This window comes from Leptonychotes weddellii, chromosome 2, assembly GCF_054177405.1.
Source record: "Leptonychotes weddellii isolate Sample4059 chromosome 2, ASM5417740v2, whole genome shotgun sequence".
Taxonomy (NCBI): domain Eukaryota; kingdom Metazoa; phylum Chordata; class Mammalia; order Carnivora; family Phocidae; genus Leptonychotes; species Leptonychotes weddellii.
The window spans coordinates 46,360,936-46,381,042 of record NC_138370.1 but is presented as its reverse complement, the minus strand read 5'-3'; the positions used below and the strand labels follow the sequence as shown (position 1 = coordinate 46,381,042).

General features: G+C 40.0%; 2 long non-coding RNA genes across 2 annotated transcripts in view; one reads left to right on the top strand and one right to left on the bottom strand.

The window, feature by feature from the left end:
• Positions 1-9,433, top strand: part of LOC115942480 (uncharacterized) — a 32,299-nt gene extending 22,866 nt beyond the window's left edge. The window contains exons 6-7 of the long non-coding RNA XR_014142378.1: positions 2,438-2,574; positions 9,151-9,433. This is a non-coding gene — a long non-coding RNA (uncharacterized LOC115942480). The remainder of the gene's footprint in view (positions 1-2,437; positions 2,575-9,150) is intronic.
• LOC145719461 (uncharacterized) overlaps positions 1-20,107 on the bottom strand; it is a 171,725-nt gene that overhangs the window by 73,534 nt on the left and 78,084 nt on the right. The gene's annotated exons all lie outside the window — the stretch shown is intronic.

Here is a 20,107-nt window from a genome sequence, read left to right as displayed (position 1 = left end):
TTTTTTTTTTTTAAAGATTTTATTTATTTATTTGAGAGAGAGAGAATGAGAGACAGAGAGCATGAGAGGGAGGAGGGTCAGAGGGAGAAGCAGACTCCCTGCCGAGCAGGGAGCCCGATGCGGAACTCGATCCCGGGACTCCAGGATCATGACCTGAGCCGAAGGCAGTCGCTTAACCAACTGAGCCACCCAGGCGCCCCAAACAAGGGAAATCTTAACAAGATGATCTCCCAAACACTGGTTTGGTAGACATCTCAGAAGCAGAGATGCTCCAGGAGGTTAATAATGAAAGATGTGAAAATGTTTTACAAACATAGCTATTTTAATTTTCCAAACTTTCTTGTTGTCTCTCTTTATTACAATAGCCTTAAGAAATAAATACTTGAAGGAGTGTGTTTCATAATAACTATAGGAATTGGCACAAAAATTCTTGGTGGGAGGATGGAGGTCTTGACATTAGTCACTTTTAGTCAGTCCTATTTGTTGGGTGCTTACCACACACTGAGGTCTCTTCCATGCTTGTGAAGGGATACAGCAAATTGTAACATGTAGAATCTGCCCTTTGAGCTTACAGTTTAGCTAGGCTGAAAAGGGCTGGATTCATGAAAAGTGAAAAGGAGAAATAGAAGGGATAGTAGATGGGGTGTTGAAGTAGTCTGTGATTGTTATCTGAGACTCTTTGTTAATAACACAAAGTTAAACCAACAAAAGGTCATTATGGGATGGAGTGAACAGTTACGAATTCCTCTCCTTGCAGCTTTCACTAAACCTTGAGAGAGAGACCAATTTTGGAAAGGCAGAATTTGGGTACGTGAAGGCAGAAGAATACCCTAGATGGGAGAGAAGTTTCTTTTTGGAGCCAGACAGGCTTCAAATCTGGGTTCAAACCTTAGTTCCATTGTTTTGTAGATATGTAATCTTGGGAAGTAACTCAGCTTTTCTAAGCATTTTGTTGAAAAATGGATATATTTTTAGGATTAAATGAGATAAAATATATAAAATGATGCATAATAAGCACTCAATAAATGTTAATGCCCTTAGTTAGAGAGGACATCCTCAACAAGAAGGAGAGGGCCAGCTATGTTCGTGGAGCAACACGAACACTAGTGTGAGTCCTGGAGGGAAGGATTAAGTAAGAGAAGTGGAGTGAGATAATGTGGAAAGATAAATCAGGATCAGATTTAGTCACTCACTTGTTTCCTCATTCAATAATTTATTGAGCTCATTTTATATGGGAAGTCCTCTGCTAGGCCTGGGGATGTGAAGACAAAGAAGACTTAGCCTTGAATTTCTGCTGGCTGTCAGGGTAAGGAATTGGAGCTTTATGCTATGGGGAATTATATCTTTCAAGAGGGGGGAGCTGTACAATGGCATTTTTGGATGGCATTCTTGGCATATACTTCTTGTGACCCAAGATATGACTTTGGTTGTTGTCTCTTAGGGGTTGGGGGTTAATGCTGTGCCTGTGGTCTTGTTGACCAGGATCCTGATGGAAGAGTCCATTCAAATGAATGAGGAGGAAGAACTCCTTTTTTAAATTTATTATTATTTTTTATTAACATATAATGTATTATTTGTTTCAGGGGTACAGGTCTGTGATTCATCAGTCTTACACAATTCACCGTGCTCACCATAGCACATACCCTCCCCAATGTCTATCACCCAGCCACCCCATCCCTCCCACCCCCCTCCACTCCCAGCAACCCTCAGTTTGTTTCTTGAGATTAAGGGTCTCTTATGGTTTGTCTCCTCTCTGGTTTCATCTTGTTTCATTTTTCCCTTCCTTCCCCTATGATTCTCTGTCTTGTTTCTCAAATTCCACATATCAGTGAAATCATATGATAATTGTCTTTCTCTGACTGACTTATTTCACTCAGCATAATACCCTCTAGTTCCATCCATGTTGCTACAAATGGCAAGATTTCATTTTTGATGGCTGCATAATATTCCTCTCTCTGTGTGTGTGTGTGTGTGTGTGTGTGTGTGTGTGTGTGTGTGTACACACCACATCTTCTTTATCCATTCATCTGTTGATGGACATCTAGGCTCTTTCCATAGTTTGGCTATTGTGGACATTGCTGCTATAAACATTGGGGTGCATGTGCCCCTTAGGATCACTACATTTGTATCTTTGGGGTAATTACCCAATAGTGCAATTGCTGGGTCATAGGGTAGCTCTATTTTCAACTTTTTGAGGAACCTCCATACTGTTTTCCAGAGTGGCTGCACCAGCTTGCATTCCCACCCACAGTGTAGGAGGGTTCCCCTTTCTCTGCATCCTCGCCAACATCAGTCGTTTCCTGACTTGTTAATTTTAACCATTCTGACTGGTGTGAGGTGGTATCTCATTGAGGTTTTGATTTGTATTTCCCTGATGCTGAGTGATGTTGAGCAATTTTTCATGTGTCTGTTGGCCATTTGGATGTTTTCTTTGCAGAAACGTCTGTTCATGTGAGGAGGAAGGACTTCTGAGTGGAACTTGATTTCATCCCTTGACGTAAAATCTTGGCAATGAAACTGTTCCTGTTGTACTTGTGGTTAAATTCCTCACTAATCTGGGATTTTCCACACTCAGTGAGTATTGCATTGGGTCTATAGTCATGGTGACCCTTAGAACTTGGCACCAGAGTAACAGTCTATTCAGGGCTAAGGAGAAACTGGATAATCTAGACTTAGTGACTTTCTCCATGATTGTATGTCCTATGAGTGGAACTTCCCTCTCTGTTAGTAGATCTCTGTAACCAGAAGTCCTGTGACACACAAAACACGTGGACATTCAACCACAAGTTGTAGATTGGCTGAGTACAGATGTTTTCTTCACGAAGCTTTGGTTGGATACATAGCTTCTATGTCTTCTAATCACAGATTATTGGCTCATATTCTCACCTCTACCTCTGCCAACTATTCTTATCTCTATTTCCCCTTTTGGCCCAAGGCTCAGTGGAACACAAACCAGATGAGATGTGGAATCTTTTGCTTTCTGTGATCTCCTAGCACATTCTGGGTAACTACTATTTCAATGGCCAATTTCTTTATTTCAGGGTTGGTACCATATTGAATTGTGGTACAGAACTGAGATAAAATTCCTTTTAAGGTGATTATATTTTGGTTCTCAGCTTGGAAAATGCCACTGGGTCATGGGATCCAAGATATATAACTTATAAGAGGACATAATACCCCCTTTAATACCTAAGCACCAGCTTTATGTCCATTATTGTATGTTATTTTATACCTGGCTTTGACACCCCCACACAGACATCTATCTACACAGTGTTCAAGCTTCACTTTTTGTGTGTGTGTGGCTGTTTAGCTCAGGTGGTTAGGGCATTGAGCTAATGAGAACAAGGTCACAGGTTCAATCTTTGTGTGGGCCAGCAAGGTTTGCTTTGTTCAGTGACCACAGGCCTGGCCCAGCCAGCTGTCTAGCATATGTCTGCCCCAGGTCATAAGAGGACATGGCAGGAGTGTGTGGATGGACAAGAGCAAATCCATCACCACCATTAGAGAAAGCCAAACCAAGCACGTGTCCTACTAATGGGGGTCAATAATGTCTCATTTAAACGAGGTTGACATTTTAATACCTCTTGCCAAGAAGGCCTTTTGAACACCAAATTTAAGCACTGTTGCTTTTTTGGTGTGAATTCATTTTTAATAAATGAAAGGCTGTTACAAGACATCAGATGATTACAGATTTCCAAATATAGATTAATGACTCGAATATCTAAATAGTTGGTTTAGTATTAAAAATAATTCAGTGTGGCCATTCAGTTACCTTCCTTTTTCCTTAAAACCTGTTTAAGCTAGTGAAATAAATAGTTTTTTAGTGAGTGGTTGATAATCATTATCTTGTTTAAGAATGAAAACATTTATATTCGACTTTCTGATAATTAGACCATTAAAATGTTAGCAAGAAGCTGCTACAATTCTGTATTATTCAACATTTTGGCCATTACCCAGACCACACATCCCATCTTTCATTTCTAGGCAAACATGTTCCTCAAATTGCTTCATTATTTAGCATCATGTCTTGGATCAAAATCTACTCCATTCCAAAGTGCTCTATCTCAGCTGTTTCTCCCAGCCAGGTCTTTATGAGCACTGAAAAGCCATTTGATATGGAAGAGGGGAGGGCAGAGTACAGATGGAAATTTGGCAAGAGAAGGATGGAGGATAATACGTTGAAGATTTTCTGAAAATCCATTTATTATTAGACAAACACTAGAAGAATGATAATAGAAATATACATTTACAATTTTTTGGAACATGTAATACAATTCACAAGGTTAAAAATAAAAAATATAAAATGGTATGCTGTGAGAAGTTTTGCTACTTCCTCTGTCCCTCATGTACCCAATTCTATCTCCCTTGGATAGCCATTTTTACTAGTTTCTAGTGTACTCTTCTGGAGTTTTTTTATGCAACTATATCTTAAACTCTCCCCTCTTTTGATGCAAAGGTTAACACACTATAAACATTGTTCTTAATCTTGCTTTTTTCACTTACTATATCATGGAGACCATTCTATAGATGAAGAATAGCCTCATTTTCTTCAGAGTTATATACTATCCTACTATAACTTATTTGTCTAGTTACCTGTTGAAGGACTTTGATGTAGTTTCCGGTATTTTCTATTACAGACACCAATGGAATAAATTATTTCGGAATGTATTACATAGAAAGCATTCTTATTCTCTTTTTAACATTTGCATATTATCCATTGAATGGATATATCATAATTTATTTATCTAGTCCCCTATTGGTGGACATTGAGTTTCCAATCTTTTATTTTTTATAGACAGTATTGTAATGAATAACTTTACACATGTATTATCTAATATATGTGCAAGTACCTATGTAGAATTAATCTGTAGAAGTTGGATTTTAAAGTAAAAATGGAAATTTTAATGAACTCAATGTTATAAAAAACTTATCATATTATACGATTCACTGTTTTCATTTTCCAAGTTACCTCTATGCCTAAGTCATTTTTTCCTGGTTGTAGAATATAAATTATTTTGCTTTTACACTTGACATTATAGTATAGACATTTAAAGGATATGGATTCTAGAGCTATAGCAAGAGTTAAAGAATTGAGGGAACTCCAACAGAGAAGGGACTTTAGTGGCTTGGGGGTTATGGTTGTCTTTTAGGCAGTGTCAGGGCCGTACAACAAATTTAAATTTAGAAAAGTCTCTGTAGCCTAGTTAAGATTATGTACATAAGAAGTATGAGCCCATGATAATTGCATGAGTGAAATGTTTGGTTGTGAAAAATACTTTTCATTTATGGATAATTTTTAGATACTCTTAGCTTTGGGAATGGTGGGGAAAAACCCTTCTGTCACTGAGTTAGAAATTTTGTGAGAAAACACGTTAATTTAAATTTATTAATATTGTCATATACCATTTCAAGAAAGTACTATATCCAGGTAATTTTATTTGATATCCAATTAAGTATGAAATGAAGAATTCTTTTTTTAAAAGATTTATTTATTTGAGAGAGAGAGAGAGAGGGTGAGAGACAGCACAATTTGGGCGAAGGGCAGAGGGAGAAGCACACTCCCCGCTGAGCAAGGAGCCTGATGTGGGAATAGATCCTGGAACTCTGGGATCATGACCTGAGCTGAAGGCAGACGCTTAACTGACTGAGCTACGCAGATGCCCCTGAAATGAAGAATTCTAACATTTATTTTAAATGACAAAATAAGAAGGAGAAAAGAAGGTAAAATTCAGGGAATGTGGCCAAAGAACATTTTCCTGAGTACTTCTCAAACTGCTCTGTACATGAACAACGTATCATTGTAGTTAACATTGTTGTTGGGCATTTCTTGTTATGTGTGACCTTTAAAGAGAGGCAATTTAAGAAAGCCATTGTGTTAAGGTAGGACAGTGTATTTTTGGGCAATAGCAATAGGGTTCACTATAGGGTTTTCATTTATTCAGAAATCCATTTATTCAATACACTTATTCACCTATCCCCTGTCATATTCCATACTTATTTGTGTATAATCATCGTGCTAAAACTCTGGAAAATACCTTACAGTCTTGTAAGAGAATTAAGAAATGGACAGGGTAGATTGAAAGCATTTAAGTACTTTAAGAATGACATAAAATGCTATGGCAGTTCCAAAGAGGAAGACATTTCTTTCTTTCTTTCTTTCTTTCTTTCTTTCTTTCTTTCTTTCTTTCTTTCTTTCTTTCTTTCTTTCTTTCTTTCTTTCTTCTTTCTTTCTTTCTTTCTTTCTTTCTTTCTTTCTTTCAGATTTATTTATTTATTTTGAGAGAGAGAGAGAGAGACAGAGAGAGTGGGGGGGAGGGGGGAGGGGAAGGGGCAGAGGGAGAGAGTCTTTCAAGCAGCACCCTCCCCCGCCCCGAGGGAGGAACCTGAGGCAGGGCTTGATCCCACAACCCATGAGATCAAGGCCTGAGCTGAAACCAAGAGTCAGGCACTTATTGAGCCACTGTGGCACCCTGAAAGACATTACTTTCAATAGTCAAGAGACAGTGGCATTTGTCCTGGAGAAAAGACAATTGGAGTAACAAAAATGCAATGTAAGATTTTACTGATGATGCAGTGATTTATTCAGTCTACATTGACTGGATAAACTGTCAGTTGCTGATGCACTGAGCTAGCTGCCCACCTTTCCTTAGTCCTGGGGCTGATACTTCACACACTTGCATAATTTGGCTCCATGTGGTCTGGTGGGGACGGATGGACTGTTTAAGGTGTTTCTCCAGATGCACGCAAGGGGCAGACTGCCTCAGGTGTAGCTCATGACCCAAAGACTCTTCTTTCATGGTTGATACTATCCCCTCATTTTTAGCATGTGTTTTGGTGAGCTTAGCTAGCACCTTCTCAGGCTGTCCCAGTCTCAGCAGATTCACCATGAAACTAGCATATTTGGTAGAGTTGAGGCAAGGAGCACAGTCCCAGGCTGCCTAAGCACTCTCCCGATGCAGCCTCTTTAAACCATCCAATCCTGGCCCCTCTTGCTATAAGCTGTCATGGCTGCATCTGAAATAGTTCTTTTGAGCTTTGCCAAAAATAACTCTGGAAAGGGTCTTGATGAATTTGGACCTAGGGAGGGGCTTGGGAAGAAAGAGAAAACATTCTCAGTGGAAGAAACACGACAAGCAAAGGTATGCACACAGGAAATTGCCAAGTGTGATGGGTGGGGAAACAGTTCAGCCTAGCTGAACTAGGGAATTTAAACGGGAATGGCGGATCTTAGGCTCCGGTTTTTCAGCTTATTGCTCTAATGGTAACATTTGTTGCTATGTTTTTTTCAAGAGAAAGGAGCATTAGTGATTGTCATTTAAGAAATGTACACGTTGGGGTGCTGGGTGGCTCAGTCGTTAGGCGTCTGCCTTCAGCTCGGGTCGTGATCCCGGGGTCCTGGGATCGAGCCCCGCATTGAACTCCCTGCTAGGCGGGAAGCCTGCTTCTCCCTCTCCCACTCCCCCTGCTTGTGTTCCCTCTCTCGCTGTGTCTCTCTCTGTCAAATAAATAAATAAAATCTTAAAAAAAAAAAAAAAGAAATGTACACGTTGCATTTGTAATGTATGAATTGCTTTCAGGATTAAAGCCGGCAATGAGATGAGAGTAATATACTTAAAGTTAATTGGATTCGTTGGTAACCACTGGAAGGACAACTACAATATTTATTATCACTCTAGATCTGATTTGTTCAATTAAACTTTTGGCAATGATGGAAATGTTCCATATCGTGCTAATACAGTGGTCACTAGTCACAAATGGCTATTGAACACTTGAATGGGGCTAATGCAGATGAGCAACTGAATTATTTGTGTTTGATTTTAGTTAATTTAAATTTAAATGGCCACATTTGAAACTAGTGGCAGTTGTACTGGACAGTGGAGTGCTAAATAGTTCTTGGGTATTCTGAACATGTAGAATCATAGCATTTTTTTTAAAAAGATTTATTTATTTATTTATTTGAGAGAGAGAGAGAGAGAGAGGGAGCGAGCATGTGGTGGGGGAGGGGCCGAGGGAGAGGGAGAGAGATAATCCCAACCGGACTCCCCACTGAGAGGGGAGCCTGATGCGGGGCTTGATTCCACAAAATGGGGATCATGACCTGAGTTGAAATCAAGAGTTTTGAGGCTCAACCGACTGTGCCACCCAGGTGCCTCAGAATCATAGCATTTAAGAGCTGGAATAAACCTTATCATTTACCTAGTCTGGCACTTTGATTTTACAGATGAGGAAACTAAAGCAACCAGAAAGTAAAACATTTTGTCCAAGGGCACATGGGTAGTGATGAGCAGTTGGAACCTGACCTGATTCCTCGTCTTCCAGTTTATTGGACTTCTGACCCCACCATTCTGCCTTCCCATTTATGACAGTCGGACTGCAACTGCACATAGCTAAAGATGGTTGATTGGTAAATGAGAAAGTGAAGTCAAGCGTAGTCCTTTAAATCAAGCAACCAAAAAATATGTGCTGAGCATGGTGCCAGGCACTGAGGTCAGGAAGGAGATTGTTGGGGTAGGGAGCTGAAAAATGGCATAAGGAACCTACAATTAGTTTGAGAGAACAGGAAGTGTGTGAGTGTGTGTGTGTGTGTGTGTGTTTGTACCTGTCATTGTACAAGGTAGCCTACATGAGCTAGGTGAGCAAAACCCCAGACAGGGCTGTGAACATTTAGGGAGTCCACCTTGGGTGGGTAGAGTTTCAGGGACAAGACTTGCTCTATATTAAAGTCTCTAACACAGGGGGTAAAAGACGACATTCATGTCTTTCAAACCTAACAGTGGTTGACGTGAAACAAATTTCTGATTCATAGTTGTTTTTGTATTCTTGCATTCTGTATTAATTATACATGTTCATTTGTGACCACAACCAGAATGAATAGCTTAAGTTTGTTCCTGGAGGTTTAAAATGTAAAAGGAAAGTGGTTTGTTTCAAGATTATTTTCCTATAGAATGATAATTATATATAAGTGTTTAGTGTTAAGGCTGTGTTGTTAGATCACAGAAAGGCAAATAATCATAAAAGACTGTATATCTGAATTGGGAGAAAAGTTTTGGCCGTTATTATCTTGTAGGCATAGCTGGGAGATCAGATCCTCACTTGGCTTAATGTAGTACTGCACGACAACATTTCTAAATTTTTTTTTTCCTTTGGTAGGCAAAACAAATGAGACCCGAGTGCTCATAGAACATTCCAAAGAGTCAACAAAGAGAAATGGAAAGTATTAGAAATATTATTGTATTTGGAAGGCAGGCATAAACGTACGTAAAATGGAGAATGAAAAATCATCTATTATCTGAAGTTGAAGTCCACATTATGGATGTTTTTTAACATTTTTTGTTTGTCTGATTTTATGAAGGTTACATGTGCTTCTTGTATTTAGCTAGGAAAATAAAGAGAAGATGAAAATGCAAATAAAAATCACTTTTAATTTCACTCAGAGATGGCTATTTTATTCCCTGTTTTCCTATTTTGCAAACATCTAGTTTTAACTGTTGAGGTAGTTACTATTGTAGAAAGCTGTGGATCCTAACTTTTCACTTCCCCTTAATTGAGTTTTGGATGGAGAATTTTTTGAGTGAAGAGCTTTTACTAGGCAAGCCTCTGCAGCATTTCTGCCCTGCAGGTCTTTAAGGATGTTAATAAATTATGTCTTGTAATCAGTTGTTAATGACTTCCAAAAGTTTTCTTTGTTGGCGTGCTTTGGTAAGTGGGTTAAATAATCTGGCTTGGTATCTCACTCATTGACCAGCAGTTGATATGAACCATCCATCAATCTGCACAAAGTGTTTCTTGAATCATCAGAGGCTGACGATTTAGAAAACATTAAATGTCTTCAATTGGCAGGGCCCTGAAATGTCCGCACCGTGCCCCACCCCCCTGCCCCTGGTCTCCTTGGCTTATAGAGATCTGATCTGGTCTGTGGGGTTTCTGGAGTGGACTTCAAGAGCCATCTCTCTCCAATGAAACAAACGTATGTAATTACGTTGTATTAATTACATGGACATTTCCCATTTCCATGTAAGTGGCTGAAAATAATTTCACCTGCTGTTGTGTTCAGTCCCCAGAAGGGATCCCTGATTTGGCAATTTGGCAATTTTTTAGTGCTTTTTTTTTTTCTTGCTGCAAATGATCTATTAGAAATATTGCTAAAAATGTTTTATCCAAGTTGGATAATCTAAAATGATACTCAGTACTTACTAATCTTGAACTTTATAAATTAGTTTCTCATCCTCAGAGGAATTTTTTTAAGATGCTGTTTCCTGCACAATTATTGCCTCCTTTGATCTCACACTACATTTGGTCTTTCAGATAAGAGAGACCAATAATTCCTCAGCTATAACTTTAGCAACACAGATAACTATCATGCATTGTGTGACATGCAATTCATTATTCGGTTGTGGATAACCACCATGGTCCTGTATTAAATGTTTTACAGCTCATCTCTTCATGGCTCCCTGAGTTAATATAACACTTATGACTATTTTAAGGTCCAGGAGCAATAAAACAACTCTTTATAAAATGGCATATAATATTTAAATTAAAACATTTTAAGACCTCTTAGAGGAAGAAAATAGCATTATGAAGTAAATCTCCATATGTAGCTTAGTTATTTTATTTTATTTTATCCAATAAAGGGACCTCCTTTCTTTGATGTGTCTAGTAATTCTCATTACTGCCTTCTGGATAAACTAGATAAGTGTGTCAAAGCAAGATTCAGACTTCAGAAATCTTATGATCAGCCTTTACTGATGTTCCATCAGCCTTCTTTATCCATTTAATAATGTATTGTTGAGTTATTTGGCCTGCATAAAGACCTCTTTGGAATGTAACAGAAAACAAAAGATTGGTTCAAGATCTGATCACGTATTTACAGACAATCTTCCTACAGTTTTCCGTTTGCCAAATCACGAATTGGCAGTCTGGAGATGGCTGGAAGAGCAGTTTCCTAATTTTGAGTCTTTGGCAAGCTGGAGTTCCACCTGCTAAAATCAAACAGTGTAGAGATTGTTATCCAGTGGGGACATTTGCAACTTTCTGTTTGGGGCTCCATAAAGCAGACTGCATTACTGTGCTGGAAAAATGTAACTTGCTGTTCGTTTGAGTATTAATCTATCAAAATATTTCCTGGACTTCTTTTACAGACAAACAAAAGAGCTATTATACATTTACCATCAGAAAGTTCTTAGTTCATATTGATATTTTTAATTCCTTAATTGAATGGTTTTACTTCCTAGCTTAATGTAGACATTATTTTCAGATTATTAGTGAACTAAGAAAAAGTTAATTTGTAAGTTGAATTGGATTTTTGTTGCAAACTGAAAACCCTTTTTGTAGCCCAAGAGCACTTTTTTCCTGGACTCTGATTCTCCCCACCACCACTTTGCCAGCATTCCTCTGCTCTCAAACGAGGGTCTCCCATTTCTTCATTTCTACTCCTCTTCAGGGAAGTGGCTACCTGTCAAATAGGAGGTGCTCACTCTTTAGGATGCATTGGTTTCTAAACATTCTAGGAGGGGTGGAGATGTTCAAAAGTGATGAGAACTGAAGTTTCTTACTAAAGTAAAGTTTTCTGGCGTATCAGGATAAAAATCTGGTCACTGGACCACATAAATTTGAACCCACTCAAAATGATTTTTATATTATTTTTTCTCAAAAAAATCATGTGAGATGACAATATACAGTAAATCGTTTTATAATTTAGTATACAATTCCAGAACAAGTGCTTAATTTTTTTTCCCCCAGTGATTCTGGAGCTGTATTTTTTTCTTCTTTTTGTGTAAAATTTTTAACAAAGGAGGTTCAAAGTTTGTTTAAATTTAAAAACAAATTTTTCAAGAAAGATGGACTTAAAAAACTAGTCTGGACTAATTCCTACCTTAAAAACACAAAATAGGAATTGTTTTGAATTTTGCTGTTCTTCCTTCCTCTTACTCAAATCTAATTTGTCTGTGTGTGTGTGCGTGTGTGCATTTAGGGTCTATGGGTATGCGTGAACCATTAAAAACAAGAAACTTTAATGGAAGGAATGACAAAGTGAATAAGACATGTCTACACAAACAAAATTGAGGGCCATTAATAATTATTAGGTGAATTTGGACTATATAGAACAACATGATGGTTGACTGATCATGGTACCAAATTCCAATTCCTTCAACAATAATTTTTAAATTATGAAGATAAATCTTTACTTCATCTATGTGAATCCCACTTAAAGTATCTAGAACGGGGCACTACCAATATGAACAAACTGAGCTGACCTAGGAAGGTTTTGTCAGAATAAACTTCTCTACTTGATAATGACCTTCTCACAACCCCTTTCTTTGCTCCTGCCCCCGTGGACTGTTTGCCTCGATGAGCTCTCAGCTGAAATGGAAATGGCAAGAATTTTAGAATCAAAAGACCCCAGTTCAGAGTCTTATAGTTTTGGGACTTTGCTGAATTCATGCAGTTTCCCTGAGACACATTGTTTCTTATATAAAAGGAGTTAGGGGCGCCCGTGTGGCTCCATTGGTTGAGCATCTGACTTTGGTTCAGGTCATGATCTCGGGGTCCAGGGATCGAGCTCTACATCCAGCCCTGTGTAGGGCTCCACACTTTGTAGGGAGTCTGCTTGTCCCTCTCCTTCAGCCCCTCTCCCCTGCTGGTGCTCTCTCTCTTTCTCTCTCAAATAAATAAATAAAATCTATTAAAAAAAAGAGTTGGGGCACCTGGGTGGCTTAGTTGGTTAAACATCTGCCTTCAGCTCTGGTCATGATCCCAGCGTCCTGGGATCAAGCACCGGGTTGGGCTCCCTGCTCAGTGGGGAGTCTGCTTGTCTCTCTCCTTCTCCCCCTGCTCATGCTCTTTCTCTCTCTCAAATAAATACAATTAAAAAAATAAAAATATAAATATAAAAGGAGTTAATAACATCACCTACCTCACAGGTAGGTAAAAAAATGGTGAGTAAAAAAATTGAATATGTGAAAGTGCCTAATAATTCCTGACACATGGTAAGTACTCAGTACATTTCATTCTCACAGAATATAAAGGATTAGTTATTACTGATTAAATACTGAGCTATTTTTTGCAACATGACATCAATCTTGTATCTTGAGGTTATCTCATTAGTCGTCAATGTAGCCCCAAAACAGGTATCTAGGTTATTGTTTATGTGTGTCATCTGACTGTACTTGAATGAAAAAAGGAATAGATGGTACACCTCTTTTCAAACTTAGTGGAGAGGAGCTTGGCTGCCCTCAGCACTTTCTTTCTGGAGATCTTGATGTATGTCTAATTCCTTGCCTTGCAGTGGCTATTCAAATATTTTTTTTGTGGACCCTCGGGGGCCTCATGCAGCCTTCCCAGACCACCACATATCCATAATCCTCAGCACAACCAGAAATTCATTTCTTTTCCAAAATTACAGTAAATCTTAAAGGCCTGGGAGATGGAAAGCTGGAGTAGAGAAATGGCTGCTTCCTTTTGTTTGCCTGGCCAGCCAGTGTTTGTCATTCCCCTCTGAGAGCTTTAAGAGGCCCCCAGTAGGGTCCTCATGACCTCTGACATCCCCTTCGTCCTCTTTGTGGTAGGAAAGGCTCTACCTTCTATTTGAAAATCACTCCTGTGCTACATCCAAAGCTCTAAAGAGGAAATGGCTATATCAAGGGCAGACACTGTTCTTGTTTGGAGGTTGTTGGACATCTCGAATGGCATGCCCATTAGTCGTCCTAGGGGAGGCTGAGAATCCCAGCCGCTTGAGCTATATAACCTTATGTCTGTGGTGGGCAATTCTTTAAGGGATAAAGCTCTGCGACCTTGAGATCTTTTGCCTTTTCCATCTCTGCTGGCTACTCCATTTATGTAATTGTTAAGGGGGAGGTGCCTGGAATCAAGTAACCTTTGCCATGTTGTGTGACCTCTAGTTTTACTTTCTTTTTTTTTTCTAAATTTTTTTAAACATTTTTTAAAAAAGATTTTATTTATTTATTTGACAGAGAGACAGCGAGAGAGGGGACACAAGCAGGGGGAGTGGGAGAGGGAGAAGCAGGCTTCCTGCCGAACAGGGAGCCTGATGCGGGGTTCGATCCCAGGACCCTGGGATCATGACCTGAGCCGAAGGCAGACACTTAACCGACTGAACCACCTAGGCGCCCCTAGTTTTACTTTCATTATTTAAGCAGGCATAATAGTAATAGCTACCTCACAGAGCTCTGTGAACATTCAGGGAGATGAGAGGCTGTGGCACTGGGCACATGGTAGGTGCTCAAATGCCTGTACTTTACTACTACTAATAACAGTTCTAACAAAGACGATGAGGGCTTCAGAATCGTGTGCCTTCTCATGGTTGAGCAAAGACAAATGATGTGATGGAGACAAAGGATGAACTTCCCCACCCTGGTTCTGCTAGTCTCTACCTTTGGCATGGCAGGCCCTACACTTGTCCCAGGGGTTGAAACCACTAGAGGTTCAAACATTTGCAGGGAGCCCCGCCTGGGGGGGAGGTGGTCGAGAGTGGCAGGATTTTCTTCATTGGTTTCTCAATGAGCCATAACTCTTTCAGATTCACTGCTCACATATGGCCTCCAAGCAGATCTGGCAGTTTCCATCCACGATGCTGGCTGGGAGAGGGAGGGTCTGGAAAACTCATAAAAGCAGACTGAGTGGTAAAGGAAAATCAATCTTCTCCTGCTTTGGACCAAGTTGATGAGAATCATTCTCCCTGATTCTCCATAAATTGGAACAAGGCTTAGGACACTAATCCTACTGTAATACCATTTGAAGACGAACACTGACATTTGTGACATTTAAATAACAGTTCAGGTCTGCTATTAAACTGGGGCCTCCAACTGTTTAACCTTTGCCCTTGTGTACTATTACCCTTCGTCTAGTGCATGCAAATGCGTTTATTAATGCATTTCAGCTTTCTGATGACACATGTTTATTTAGTGTTGCTGGATACATTGCATAATGTGAACTACACTGCACCAAATACCAAATTTATCTTAAAACTTTTAAATATGATATATTCCAAAGCTTTCTCTCAGATTGCTTTTATACAGTTAAAGCTAAATAAAAAGTTGAGGCAATTATCCAGAAATTTTCCTGTGGGTGGAAGAAAGTGGATTTCCTGAAATGAAATTATCTAGGGAAATCTGAAGTCATTCATTCATTCAACGAAGTGTCTTAAGTATATTTTATGTGTCACATAGAGTGTTAGATCCAAAATAAGAAAGATGTGCCTCCTGACGTTAAAGAACTGTATCTATGTGAGTTTATGGACCTGCTCACATAATTCTACACCTTAATTTATATGTCTCTTACCTTAGTCTTTGCTTAATTGCACAGACGAAATCTTTACTGGTTTCAAAAGAGAAGTTTCTCGGGCACCTGGATGGCTCAGTTGGTTAAGCATTGGACTCTTGATTTCAGCTCAGGTCATGATCTCAAGGTCGTGAGATTGAGCCCTATGTCAGGCTCCGCGCTCAGTGCAGAGTCCGCTTGAGATTCTCTCTCTCCATCTCCCTCTGCCCCTCCCCATCCTACTCTCTCAAATAAGTAAATCTAAAAAAAAAAAAAAAAAGCAGTTTCTCTTTTAGTTTGAATGAATTAGAGGCTGGAGGGTATAGATCTTTCCCACTCAGATATGATATTTTTATAAAGATAGTGTTGGTATTAAAGTTAGGAATAACCTTTTCATCTCTTGGCTGTTTTCCTAAACAGGAGAAAACATTTCCTGTTGTATTCTTTATCACCACATGCCATTTTCTGAGTATCAGCAGATCGGCTCCGTATCTGACAAAAACGTGAATTGGGTTACTTTACTGTTAAGGTCATTTTGATGTCTCAGATTCTAGTTTGCCTTAATATTAACTTAGTCCCAACCTGATTGGCACCTGACAGACCCGTGCTGGATGACGGGTTCTGCCAGTTTCGAGATGGTGTGAAATTCAGCAAGACGCTTAACTTCACAAGCCTCAGTTTCCTCATCCATAAAATGGGCTAATAATACTCACCTTGCTGAGTTGTTGGGAAGATCTGAGAAAATAATTCTGGGAAGATAGCCAACATAGAGCGTGGTACCCCACAGCCCTTGTTCTGGTCTCCGTGCTTTAGAGAGCCCCCCACCTCATCCCAGCCCTTCTCCAGCTCTGCAGCTTGCGACAGCCCAAGCCTTTCCTTTCTAGGTCAGTGGTTCTAAACTGGGAGCGATTTTGTCCCTAAGGAGATATTTGGCCATGTCAGGGGATTGTTTTGTTTGTTACAATTTGGGGGCAGGGGTTGCCAGTTGCATTTAGTAGGTAGAGGCCAGAGATGCTGCTAAACATCCTATAATGCCCAGGAAAACCTCCTCCTTACCTTCCACAACAAAGACTTATCCAGGGCTAAGTGTCGATAGTCCCAAGCTTGAGAAACTTTGCTCTAGATTCCTAGGACCCTGAAATTCTCTCCCTAAAGAGTCCACTTCCAGGGTCTGTGCTTCTCATCAGCTGGGTAAAAGGGGTGGCTATTTGCAAGGGATGTGGGCTAAATGTGGATGTGTGGGATGGGGCGTCCACACTGGCTTGTCCACACCACCATGTTTCAGTGTGGAAGTCCGAGGAGTCTGAGCATTCTAAACTGGAACCTGGCCTTCTAAGTCGTTATGAAGGTATTATTTGTCAAGGTCAGAGAATAAAATATATTTTATTTAACAGTTTGTGAGCTTGATCTACAACTTTAAATATTTACACATGTAATACGTGGGCCTTTGTTTGCGCTCTTGCTCTGGGCCCCACAAATGTTGGGATGGGCATGCCAGTGAGACTTCCAAAACAGCAGCATTCCCTCTCGGTGGCTGGGCTCACCTGGGCTCCATCCTTCAGGCTCAGTTTTAAGAATTCACCTTCATGAAGGCAGATGCTGCCTGGATGGCTCTCCTGCCACATGCATCATATGCTGAGGCTCAGCACATTTCTTCCGATTGCTGGTTTGTTCCAGAGTTTGTGATCCTTTTTTGTAGCTGAGATATTTATGGTGACCATCCTCCCAGTGACCTCTATTCCTGAGAACGTCACTTCAGCACAGGCACGGGCCTCTGGCGATGTGTTAGGATCATCTGATCCAAGCAAAGCCCTTCCAGATCCTTTCCAGGGAATCAGTTTCTGCAAATGGCTGTAAACATGAGAGCCATGGCTGGACAGCCTTCTCGCACCACGAAGAGAGGCAGTAGGTACAGAAAGGAAGAGATTGAGAGACACAGAGGTCTCCCTGGGTCCTGGATGCTTTTCCAGCCTTGGAAAGATGTCTGGGTTCCATCAGATACCTCAGTTTCTTCCAAGAAATTATCTAGTTTGCTTCAACTGGATTGAGTTGGTTTCTGTTATGTGTAACCATGAAGGCCTCGACTAAGACCCCATCTTTCAAGTTCATCTTGTGGTAACGTGCCCCAAATTTCAGCACCTTACTTGCACAAATCTGGCCTTGTTCTTGCCAGTCCACTGACTGGCAACGTGGAGGGTGCTGGACATCCACTGCTGGATGTCAAATTTTGCCTGTCCCTTATCATTTACAGGCGGGGATGGACTCCCAGGAGCTGTCCAACATCAGTGGATCGGTTTGGTTCTGGAGTCCCTCTCCTACCTGCAAGAAACAAGTCCATTAGGCCAGGTCCTTCGGTGTGATGCTCCCTATCCTCTAGAAATTTGCAGCGTAAAGCCGTGTCCACATGCTTCCAAAAATCCAGGTCAAATTCCCTGAACAAATGGATAATGCCTTTGCAAAGTTTATGAATGATAGGTAAGGAAACAAGTTTTCCCCTGGACACGTGCAGTTTATTGGATGTAATCTTGGATCCATACCATCTTGGAAGAGCTGGTAGGAGAACATGCAAGTGTATTAAGATGCCAGGACAGGGGCCTAGCTCAGAGGACAGGGGTAGAGTTGTGGTTGGAGTATGCGTGCTTGTGAGTGAGTGTGTCAAACTGCTCCTTTCCGAGGTCTTTATGTATGTTTTTTCACTTCATCCTCATTATAACTACATGTCGTAGGTATTTAATTACCTCCATTTTTACAGATAAGAAAACTGAAGTTCCTGTTAATGATGAAGGTGAAGTTTGAATTCAGGTCTTTCTGACTCCACAGGTACGAGGGTAGTAGTAAGGAACCCAAGTCGGGAGGTACAGAAACCAGTGGTTTTCTTGTAGAAGAGAAATGTAGAAAGAGAAATAGGAGTGACTATTTTTTTAAACTGTTTATGTGTGTGTGTTTTTTTAAAGATTTTATTTATTTATTTGACACAGAGAGAGAGATAGCGAGAGCAGGAACACAAGCAGGGGGAGTGGGAGAGGGAGAAGCAGGCTTCCCACGGAGTGGGGAGCCCGATGCGGGGCTTGATCCCAGGACACTGGGATCATGACCGGAGCCTAAGGCAGACGCTTAACGACTGAGCCACCCAGGCGCCCCATAAACTGTTTGTGTTATACAAAAAATAGATTCTAAGAAATCACGTAGGAATTCTGTTATGTTATATAACAATTTGGGACACTTCTTATTTCTTTCTGTTCACCTGAGGATTTAGGCCAGCTTCCACAAGAAGCTGCTGGTTCATTAGTTCAGCCAAATATTTGTTAAGGGCCAAAAAGTCAGAATGGCTTTTAGATGTAGTGTAGTTAAGACAATTAAGTGACAGGATTGCTCACTTTCCCTTCTGCTCTTTTTTTTTTTTTTTAAGATTTTATTTATTTATTTGAGAAGGAGAGAGAGAGAGCAACTGAGAGCACAAGAGCAGGGGGAGAGAGAAGCAGACTCCTCACGAGCAGGGAGCCCAGGACACTGGAATCATGACCTGAGCCAAAGGCAGACACTTAACCAACTGAGCCACCCAGGTGCCCCTTTCCCTTCTCTTCTTGCTGATCTTCTTTTAGGTTCCTCCCTGGAGTTTGCCGTCTTTTTCCTCTTATTTTTATCCATGCCACTCAATCAATGTCTGCCAGATTATTTGGATGGATTTGCCTGAAGTTTTCTTTTGTATGGACTCAGGATGGTTGTCTGGCTTATCTGATCATCTATGCTAATATTATTAAGATGACTAACAACAACAAGAACAACAAACAAATTCCACAAATCAATTCCTTGACCTCCTAAACATTCTATTTATATGTTTCCAGGCTTAGCCTGGCCATAATTTTAAATTCAAGAACTAGCCCCAATTATAGATCTGCATATAAAAAAGATGTTTAGAATAAGTTTATCATGATCCAGAGAATTTGATGCCAACAGTTTTCTGACTTAATTTTATTTATTTGTAAAATTCCCGGTCAAATGGACATATCCAGGATTTGTTCAAACAGGAAAGTCTTACTATAATTGTTGAGTAGTTGGATTTTTTTTTCAAAATTACTTTGCCATGTATTTTAATCAATAACCCGCAAAATCTAAAGCCCTACAAATTCTACCAGTTATGGGAAAAAAGTAAAGGACTAATTAAAGACCCATGTCCACAGTAGAAAAAAAATGATGAATCTTTTCATCACTCAGCAGTCTGGGATGCTCCAAATACATAGTTTTTTTTCCCCTCTTGGAGTTATTTATTGGCCAGAGGGGAGGGTGGACAGAACTTCTTTGAAGTTAAACATCTTGCTTGGATGAGCAGATATGTTGCATCAAATCAAAGTAATAAAAAGACAAAATGCTTTATTAAATCTTCTTTATCACTATATTGTGCTCCAATAGGATGATCTAATTAAAGGCACAGTTAAGCCTCTTTTCATCTGAAGAGTTCAGAAGCTTTCATTATTAAAAGGTTTGCACAGAAACAAATACATTGTTGTATTGCTTCCAAGTTTCTCAGTGGTGCCTCCTTCCTGTTTTGCTCTAATTGTTATGGATGTCTTTCTTGGCTGCCACTTCATGGTTTGATGCTAATTAGTCCTTTTCATCTTCAAAGTACCTGTATGACATTAACATGACTAACAATCGTAATACCACTCTGAGGTAGGCACTGGAAGCGCTATATTCTTTTTGGAGATATAGAAACAAAAGAAAATAATTTAAAGGGGTATTTATTTGGATGCTGATGATGAGCACTTTGCTTTCTGGTTCTGAGCTCCCAAATGCCTAAGCTGGCTCCTTCCTTACCTTTGTGCCTGTCCCT